General features: G+C 47.4%; 1 non-coding gene across 1 annotated transcript; it reads left to right on the top strand.

Annotated features, from left to right (window-relative positions):
• The first annotated feature begins 9,930 nt into the window (after nucleotides 1–9,930).
• On the top strand, nucleotides 9,931–9,992 carry LOC117797052. Its single transcript, XR_004621860.1, has one exon. It is a non-coding gene; the product is annotated as a U7 small nuclear RNA (small nuclear RNA).
• The last annotated feature ends 133 nt before the right edge of the window (nucleotides 9,993–10,125 follow it).

Here is a 10,125-nt window from a genome sequence, read left to right as displayed (position 1 = left end):
CATGCTCTACTACTAGGAAAGGCAATAGGAATAAGTCCATACAACACAGTGGTAATTACCTTTCAGGAGTCCTTTGATGAATACATTACTCTTAACAAAAGGCAAAGACTATCATCGCAGTAAGCATATTAAGGCATTCAGTCAACTTTAAGATTTAGTCCATTCAGAGGGGAGGGTGGTGGGGGAATGGGATAGACTGTGATGGGTGGTAAGGAGGGCACGTCTTGCATGGTGCACTGGGTGTTATACACAACTAATGGAGCATCGAGCTTTGCATCGGAATCCGGGGATGTACTGTAAGGTGACTAACATAATAAAAAATCATTAAAAAAAAAAAAAGATTTAGTCCATCTATTGTCTATTCCAGTNAAAAAAAAGAAAAGATTTAGTCCAGCTATTGTCTATTCCAGTTCTTACATTACATCATTTCTCACATGGTCACAAGGAGTGGAAGGCTGGTGATATGTACCTAAATTGTTTAAGAACAGAAGCTTCTAGGTAGACAGAGTTGCCTTCAGACAGGCCTCTTCTGAATGCTTCCTCACAATACAAATGTAAGAAATAAGTATGCATCATGTATTAGGACACAGAAAGAAATGGGAGGCTAGCGCCTCCATACAATTACAGTCAGAACCAGCAAAGCTAGGCTGCTGTAATGAGCAACAATTTCCCCATGGCTTAAAAAAAAAACAAAACAAAAACCACAAAGGTTATTTTTGTTCCATGTGACACTGACATCTTGGATCAGCAAGATGGCTCTGTTTGTTGTCATTCAGGCCCAGCCTGACAGAAACACAGTCTGACACGGGCTCCCATCATCAAGAAGGCCAAGGCAAAGCAAGCATGCAGAACTTCGCACGGGCTCTTAAGAGTGGGGTATGTCGCACTTCCACTCACATTTCATTGGCCAAAGCAAGTCACAAGACCAAGCCTGACATAAAGACGGTAAAGAAGGAGAATCCTTCCTATTGATTATATTCTCACATGTGAGCAACGCTGCTGGCTACCATAGGGACCAAAGGGTTTTCTTAGTGGAAAGAATGAAGGCCCTGACTTGTTAGCTTCTGACATGTAACTTGACTGAAAACTCTAGGTATCCGGCTGGAAAGAGCACAGAAGTCCTCAAAGAGGCTCACCATGAAGAGAGTAAAGCCAGGATCAGACCCAGGCTCCACTCCAGGGCCAGAAGATTCAAGGAAAGAGCTGGTTCTGGCACAGTGGTTCTCTAAAATCTGCCCCCACAGTCAAGTATCAGCCAAATAAAGCTGCAACCCTGAGGTCCCTGAGGCCTGACCAGGAACCGGGACTGTATAGGCATCATGTATAAGACAGAGCTAACCAGGCTGGACAAGAGTAACAGTTCGTAGACTGAACAGAACAGTTCATAGAAGGAAATGAAAATCAGAGACCAAGATCCTGGGACTGTTGGGGGCCCCAACACCCCCCCACACACACTTCACTATCTCTCTCTGCCTAGGGTGTGGAGCCAGGACCCACCCAACTGGACCAAGTAAACTCCTAGACCATACCTGCAGACAAACTCAACTCCTGCCGATTTGGGGCAAGATGAAGCAACCTCACCAACGAGACTGGAGCGCTGAGCACCATCTGACCTACATCTGAGGCTGGCAAAGGATCCCATCAGTCACACAAGGAAGAAGGTCTGTCCTTTGTTTACCACTATCACAGTGTGAGCTGGCCTGAGGAAGTTCCTCCCTTCCACTGAATTTGGGATACTAGTCTTCCATCCACCCCAAGGGAGGGTTTAAAGAAATATGTTCTCCAACTGGCTGGAAGGAAAGGGGTTTTGCCATTTAAGCACTAAATGCATAGAATGAAGGCTTTGGGAAATGGTAAGGAGAGTTTGACCCCAAAGCTTCCAAATGAGGCTACAAGTCTGTGTTTTAAGGGGTGGCTGGAGAGGGTCCTCTTCTAGCCTCTAAAAGCCACACCTGTAGCTGACCCCAGCTCACTTAACAGTTCAAATCAGACTGAAGTAAAAACTCCATCCAAAGACTGGACACACACCTTTCTTCCCAGTGACCCTGCTTTTCTTGCTTTCTGACCCCTCATCTGCTCTCTCAGGGGGCAAGAGCCTCTAAGGTTTGAATATAACTTCTGTACAAGCTGTGTGACTCTGGGCAAATCACTTAACCTTTCTGCACCTTGGCATTCCCACCTGTAGAAAAGGAGATAATGCTTACTTCATAGGGCTGTTGTGAGGATTCAATAAATTAAGCCTGAGGCTCTCAGGGGAAGTGTCTAACATGTAGCAATTGTTCTAGCAGTAGCCAACATTATCATTTGCATCTAAACATCTGTCCACATTAGCAATTCTCACCTACCCCTCTCTCTAGCCTTCCTGAAACCGTGAAGACAATGGAATTACTCCTTACTGACCAACTATCATATACCAGAAGATATATTTAATCTCCTATATTTATGGATTTAATCTCATTTACAAGAGTTCTCTCAAGGAGACAGAATTCTGTCCATCTTACAGATGAGGAAACAGACTCAGGCTAAAAATGAGATTTAGCACTGACCTTGAGGGGCCTCTGTGCTTTCACTACTGAGTGTTAGCTCTCCCCTTCCCATTTTGAGCCAAACGAAGGAAGAGGTGGGGAGGCGAGGGAGGGAAAGGAGATCTCTTTGATGAATCCTTCTATCAAAACAACAGGGAGGAGGGGGTGGCATGGGAAAGGAGAAGGGACTACAAAACAGACTGTGGGATAGCAGTGCCATCAGAAGCCCTCTAAAAGGTGACTGCCTTAGTTCTTAATTCCAAGACGATCTGTGGCTCTGTTATTTCACAGCCAGGAGGAGGCACATATCCCTTGTGAACATCTAAAAGTCATTTCTGCCATCTCCACACTCCAGCTCCCTGCTGCGTGTTCCTGGAGACCACCAAAGGACCTTCGGCTCCTCCCAAGACCTTCGTCTTCAACTGGAGACACATCCCCACCTGGATTTAACAGAGCTGACTTCCAAAACAAAGCAACCTAAGCAACTGAAACCTCTTGAACAGTGTCCTCCCAGGGATGCGTGTGCTGCCAGGCTCACCAGGCCTCTGGCAGTCAGGACTGATGAGCCAGGAGTCAGGATTCCAGTCCTGTCCCCAGCTCACTGGGGCAAGATCTCTCCCCCAACCCTGGAAGTTTCTGGAATCTCCTCACTTTACCCATCAGACAGCCTGTAAAAAAAGAGGAAATCTCAAAAATCCCTCCAACTCTAAAAGCAAATTCCAAATCTGTCCTCTTCCCTGAGATGTTCCAAAGCTACCTCTTTAAGTTCCAGAAAATTCCAAGTCAACTACAGTGTTGTCATTGTCAAAACATGCAGTCACCCTCACTTTTTTCATTTCAGTTAAACAGACCAACTTTAACAGAAGATAGTTAACCTTAAATATCCAAATAATTAAAATCAGGTAATTGCCACTGAGATATGGGAAGATAGCAACCATATTTCAAATGCTTCACTTTAAGAAATTTGAGAACGCACACACACACACAAGCTGGGGAAGAGAGGGAGAGAGAATCTCAAGCAGCCTCCACGGTAAGCAGGGAGCTTGACACAGGGCTCGATCTCACGACCCTGAGATCATGACCTGAGCTGAAATCAAGAGTCAGACACTAACCCACTGCGCCACCCAGGTGCCCCACTTCACTTTTAACACAAAGCGAAGCCCTTGTCCTCACAGTACAATAAACAGAAGCCAAAATAAAGGGAGGGGAGACTTTAGCAGCCAGTAATTCTATTATGTCTTCCCTGTCTCCCCAACAGGGAGTGAGAAGTGGTGAAAATGCTTGCAAACCACCAAGTACATACAATCATGTGATGTGCGGTGATGATGGAAACAGCTCTAACACTGGCGATGCTTGCCTGCAGGCTGATTATTGTTCTTGGTAACTTATGTAGGAAAGAAGAATATTCTCTCAGAAAGAGAAGAGGGGAGACCACTCTGGGGCACCTACTCCACACCAGGCCCCATGACAGGTGCTTGTGTACTTGACCTCATGGAATCCTCACCCCAGTCCTGTGGGGAAATTACTTCTGCTGTAGACTGGATGTTTGTGTCCCCCACCCTGCCTCTTCAATTCCTATATGGAATCCTAACTCCCAAGGTGATGGTATCTGGAGGTGGGATCTCCAGAGGTGATTAGGCCAGGAGGGTGGAACTCCCACAAATGGGATTAGTGCCCCTTCCTTCACATTCCCTTCGGCATGTGAAAGTACAGCAAAAAGGTTACCCATGAACCAGGAAGCGGGCCCTCACCAGACACCCCATCTGCTGGCAACTTGATCTTGGACTTCTAGCCTCCAGAACGGTGAGAAATAAATCGCTGTTGCTTATAAGCCACCCAGTCTCTGGTATTTTGGAATAGCAGCCTGAATGAATGAAGGTAAGCTCTGTCCTTAGTTTTCAGACCAAGAAACTCAGCTTCATAGAGTCACAATGACCCTAAAACCACTCAAAACCACGCAGAGGCCAATTTGAACTTCAAGTTTCCAATTCTAAATCCAGCTGCATGAGGCCCTGTATCCAGCCATGATGTCTTGAAGAGCTAATGCAGGAGAACAAAGAGCTCACATGCAGCCAAACAATTAGGAAACCATGTGAGTGTGCAGGAGACATCAGTTATCCTTGCTGTGCAATATCCATTTACCACTCCTACAACTGAATACAAGCCATGCCCAGTGGGCCCATGCTGGCACTGCTGTCTCTACTTCCTTGGCTCAAGGGGTAGAAAATCACCATCCTGCCTGGCCATCAGCACCTGACTTCCACCGAACACAAGGCCAGCTTCAGGAACAGCTGGATCCACCCATTGCAATGAAGCAGGTCTGCTCTGTGGCATTGGCTTCTGTTTCACACAGCTGTCCCCACTCGGCAGCGAAGATGGCCACCAGCNTTTTTAACATGTTTCACACAATACTGAAAACATACAGTAAAAAAATTGTCATTGTTTATCCGAAGGTCACAATATAGCAGGGTCCAGTTTTGTTTGTTGTTCCAATTTCTGATACCCCCAAGAGCCAACCACTGTGACCAATAGGGGTGAAAGAGAAGACTCTGGCCACAGCTGGGTTGCATGCCCACCCCACAGCACCGGAGGAGAGTGGGGTCAATTTCCTCTATGCCCCATCAACTGAGATACGGGTAGCTCCCCCAAAAGAAAATGAGGTGCTTCTCCCAGGAGAGAGGGAATTGCTGTTTAGCAGCCAGGAACAACAGATGCACTCAAGAATCAAAGTGGGTGTCTCTAAGGAAGAGAAGCATATGTTTTTGGCGGGGGTGAGGGGCCTGTGGGCCAGCTAAGTGGGAGAAAGCAAGCCTGAGCCGGCTCTTCCTCCACCTTCCAAGTCTGTGTTTTTACCCACACACATTTGCCAGATTGCTCTAAAAAAGCAACAGCTGTGGAAACTGACAGTTTACAGTTGTGATAAATCGCATTAGTAAAGTATTTCAATTAAAGCCATATCTAACTAAAAAACAAGTCATCTCTGAACAAATAAATTAGTAGCTTCAATTTGCGGAGCCTTCAAGTGCAAGATTTCGGTGCTTACCTACTCTCTTATTTCACTTTTCTCGAAGGGAGTGCCTCGTATGGTGTTTCGGGTGGGGGAAGAGGCGCTTAAGAAAAGACACACGTGAAAACTTAAATCTGAAAGTAGGCATTTAGAACCTAACGTTCTTCCTCCAGGGGTGTTAACGACTTACCTCCCAACCTGGTTTCAGGTTTGCCTGTCATTTCCCTCGTGGTGTGTCAGGGAAGAGGGCGTTCCAGAACCTCCCTGTGGGGTCCTTCTGTCCAGTCCCATCAGCGGGGTGGCCAGGCCCCACGGGGCTGTGTCCTCTTTCTCAAGCCAATTCATCTACATCTGTAACATTTTAAAAGGAACACACAGATAAGTCTTCTCCAACAGGTTCTTTTTCCGCGGTTTAGAAAGTCATTCACCTGCACAAAATGAATGGCCTGGAGAAATCACTGAGCCTTTTTCTCCCAGGGTCGGAGCCAGCACAGCCCCCAGACTGCAGGGCCCCGGGGCCCCACAATGGACTTCAGGCCTTCAACCCCCGCCCTTCTTGCCTCCCCCCATCCTCTCAAGGAAATCACATCTTTTTCCAGATTCCTCACTTCGGCTTGATTTTTAGCAGATCCTTTAACCCGCTAGTTAGTAATTCAGTACTAATTAGGTGATTGCTTTCATTTATGGTAGCAGTTGGGAGTGAGGGTATGAAATGGCATTGCCCCTATTCTTGTTAAAAAAATAAATTACACCCATTGTTACTGAAGATATTTTTCCCCCAATCAAGCAAATTAGCAGCTTGGTTCATTTTCCCAGCATTCACTCCTGAGCAGACGGCAGCTCCCTGGAATGTGGCATGGAGCTGTGCGGTCAGTACAATTGTTTGGGGCTGTTTGTGCCAACAATGAGAGGAGATNGGTTCATTTTCCCAGCATTCACTCCTGAGCAGACGGCAGCTCCCTGGAATGTGGCATGGAGCTGTGTGGTCAGTACAATTGTTTGGGGCTGTTTGTGCCAACAATGAGAGGAGATGGCTGTCTCTGAAAGCCTAGTGGCACTTGTCTTGCTTAGGCTGAGGAGGGTTGGCGAGCTGCCGCCAGGCCCGGCTTCTGAGGAAGATGTACACCGCCATCTACTGGAGAACTGGGCTCACTGCAGTGCAATCCTTTACCACCTTTGCCTCTGGCCAGTAAGGACAAGCAATAAGGCCTCTTCAGAGTCCCTAAAAATAGGAAGGACTCTGCATCTCCAGGAGCAAGGAAATGTTTGCCTCAGTGGTTGTAATGAAAATGCAACTCAATGCTTGCTTTATGCTTCTCTTATGGGAAGTTCTCATTGGTCTGGATTTCCACGTCCAAAAAGGGAGGGTCTCTGCTTACACAATGGGTATTCCTGAACCTGGGTCGTTCTCTTGTGTCCTAAGAACCAAGGGCAGAGAGCATCAGCACCTTCAGACAACAGGTTCTTTCCGCTCTGCCCCTTCTCCATCACCCCTCATCTCCCCCACAGCAAGCCCAGTCCCAAACTGCGCAAGGTAAAGGCATTCAAAGCAGCTCACTCACCGGGGGCATGGCCACTGCAGAATGGAAGCCAGAAACAACCAAATCCTAAGACTTCTTCTGATCTTGGTGTGGAGGGCTGTTCCCTCTCTCTGACCCCTGGCAACACATGAGTCCATACTTTCTTCCTGCCCACGCTTTCTACCCTAAAGATCACAACTGTTCCCCCATTTTACTCTNTCCCTCTCTCTGACCCCTGGCAACACATGAGTCCATACTTTCTTCCTGCCCACGCTTTCTACCCTAAAGATCTCAGCTGTTCCCCCATTTTACTCCAGGAACCATGACTTTCTTGGGGTTTGTGTCCAGGAGGAAGAGGAGGAAGAGGTCAGAGAGCACAAATAAATCCCAATACAGAAGGCTTCAGGGTAGTAGTTCTCAAGGGGGGGGGGCGGTGGCAATTTTGCCCCCAGGAGGTATTTGGTAATACCTCAGGACATCTGGGATTGTCAGAACCCGGGGGCTGCTAAAAATCCTGCAAATGCACCGGGCAGCCCCCCACCAGAATTATCCAACCCAAAATGTCAATAGGACTGAGGAAGCTCGGTTTAGGGTAACAAAGAGTGCCCTCGGTAATCAGGTTATGATAACACCAATTGATTGTCTTCAAATGAGCCACACTGCAGAGACTGGATAATTCATCCTCTCCCAAATCAGTATTTACCACCTTTTCTCGTCCTTTAGACTCTTCCATTTTAAACATAATTTAGCTGTCTTTTTTCTCCCCCCCTCCTCTGCTGCTGCTGGAAAGAGAAAGGGTTGGGATGGGGGAGGGGAAGGCGACAGAAAAGGAGGAAGAAGCATGCCCTGTTTCTCCTGGAGAAGCTCAGCACATTCCTCTCTCAGATGTGCTCTGTGACCAGGCAGGGTACAATTAAAAGCACAATAATTTGCTTGTTATTCAAGTCAGGCATTAGTCCGGGTAATGGTGTGCTTGGTGGAGAGATGGATTTCCTTGTTAGGAGCTAAGCACAGGATTAGCTGAATTCTCCATGGAGAAATCTTGATTTGTTCAAGGTCTTTCATGTTTTCTACAGAGAAGGGATTATGTCTTCTTAAAGAGGGGCCTCGCTGAAAAAGCTACAAAGTATAAGAAAAGGATTTAGGGCAGAGGGGCCTGTGGTTAAGTAGCTGAGGGGTACAGGGAATTTTAGAGCAAAGGATTATTTAAAGCCATAAAGTTCAAAAAATAATTGGTTTAGCACTACTGGGTCAGCACCGGCAAGTACGCTTTAAAGGCAATTAAGCATGAGCTAATATTCATTTTACTTTGGCTAATTATTGCATGGATCCAGGAGAGCGAGGGGAAAGAAAACATGCCCCCTCCTTGGCAATCAGGGAGTCCATTGTTTTTGGTTTCTGTGCCTTATCAGCAAGCTTATTTGTTGGGGTGCCCAGAATCCAGGATCACAAAGCACTTAGGAGGCAAAACACAGGAAAATGGTTCTCTCAAGGCAGATCAGTGCAGGCTCTGCTATCCCGGGGACCAAGGAGAAGCCACTGTTAGTTTAACTCCACGGAGATCATTAGCCAGAGAGGACACAAAGTAAAAAACAAAACAAAAACAAGCCTGACTTCACCAATGTCCCTGGCTAAGCCTGGATCAGGGGCTCAGGATCAGAGCAACGGTGGCCCCCAGGGACATTGGACAAGGACAAAGACCTTTCTGGTGGTCACCACTGGGGAGGTGCTAGACATCTACTGGATTGAGGCCAGGGATGCTGCTAACTGCCACGGGATGGCCCCCTGAGACAGAGCACCATCAGACCCCACATGTCACCAGTGCCGCAGCTAAGAAATCCTGGTCGAGACAGAGTGTCTCTCTTTGGGTAGATGCAGGTTTGCAGAATCTGCCCTTCCTCAAATCCAGGACTGACAAGTCATCAGAAGGCCACGTTACACTAACCGACATGCTTTTCTTCCCTTTTCCACCCGGGCCTTCCCACAAACGAGGAAATGGGGGGATGCCAAGAGGGACCTGTCTCGGCCCTCAGCTGTCCCTGCCTGCCCCTCCCACGATTCTCACACACCCAGGAGAGCAGAGTGCCGGCTTCTCTGCAACTTGCCTGGGTTCCAAGTGTTGAGGACTTTGATTCCCGTTTCTGAGATTACACATGCGTCCTTGTGTGAAGTGGGTTAAGGAAGTCATCGTCCTGCAGCTTTCAGGGCAGAAAGCGCCGGCAGCTCCAAGACGCCATTTTCTCCGTGGTCAGTGACCCTGAGGGGGGTTAACGCCCCAGACGGGGAGCTGCCTCGAGCTGGTCAAAGCCAAGGGGCTGTGAATCATGAGGATTGCAAGGCCTGGCCGTTAACTCTGTGGGAGGGTCTCAAGGATGCACTTAAGCTCCAATCACACAAAAGAAGACAGAGCTGCAGAGGGGAAGTGCGCAGCCGCAGGAGTTCCCTCAAGTACAGCATGTGCGCCATTTTGGAAGGTAAACCAAAGGGGCTTTTATAGGTCTTTCTCTACCGAACATGAGAACACACACTTCAATAGCCTACCAGCCCCCCGGTTTCTTGGGTATCACTGCTACAGACAGGCTCAAAGAGGGGTCACCAGGATGACCCACCCCACGTACAAGCAACACTCAATGGTTGCCAAGGTTTCAGCCCTTCAGGAGCTGTCCCTTCCACTCGAACTGTCCAGAAGGATTGATGACACATGAAACAGATTCCCATTCCATCTGGTGTGGGTTTCTCATATTCTGAATTCCCAGGGGCATCGTGAAAAGCACCTTAGCACATCAAAGCACCACTTCTGGTTTACAAAAGCACCTTAGCAGCACATCAAAGCACCACTTCCGGTTTAAAAAAAAAATTTTTTTTTTTTTAAATGCACAAATGTTACAGCTCTTTTAGAATTTGTCTAGCGGGTTTCCTGGTCCTTACCGGAAGACCCCTAAAAATATTTTTTTTATTCTCATTTAATGTGCTAAGTGATTGTAATTTGGGAAACCCCACACGTGATTTTTGTTTTCTACCTCTAGCAGTGTTTGGCATGTGACATGCTTTTACAAAAGCCAGTGTGCTCCCT

This window comes from Ailuropoda melanoleuca, chromosome 17, assembly GCF_002007445.2.
Source record: "Ailuropoda melanoleuca isolate Jingjing chromosome 17, ASM200744v2, whole genome shotgun sequence".
NCBI lineage: Eukaryota > Metazoa > Chordata > Mammalia > Carnivora > Ursidae > Ailuropoda > Ailuropoda melanoleuca.
This window is presented reverse-complemented; position numbering and strand designations above follow the sequence as displayed.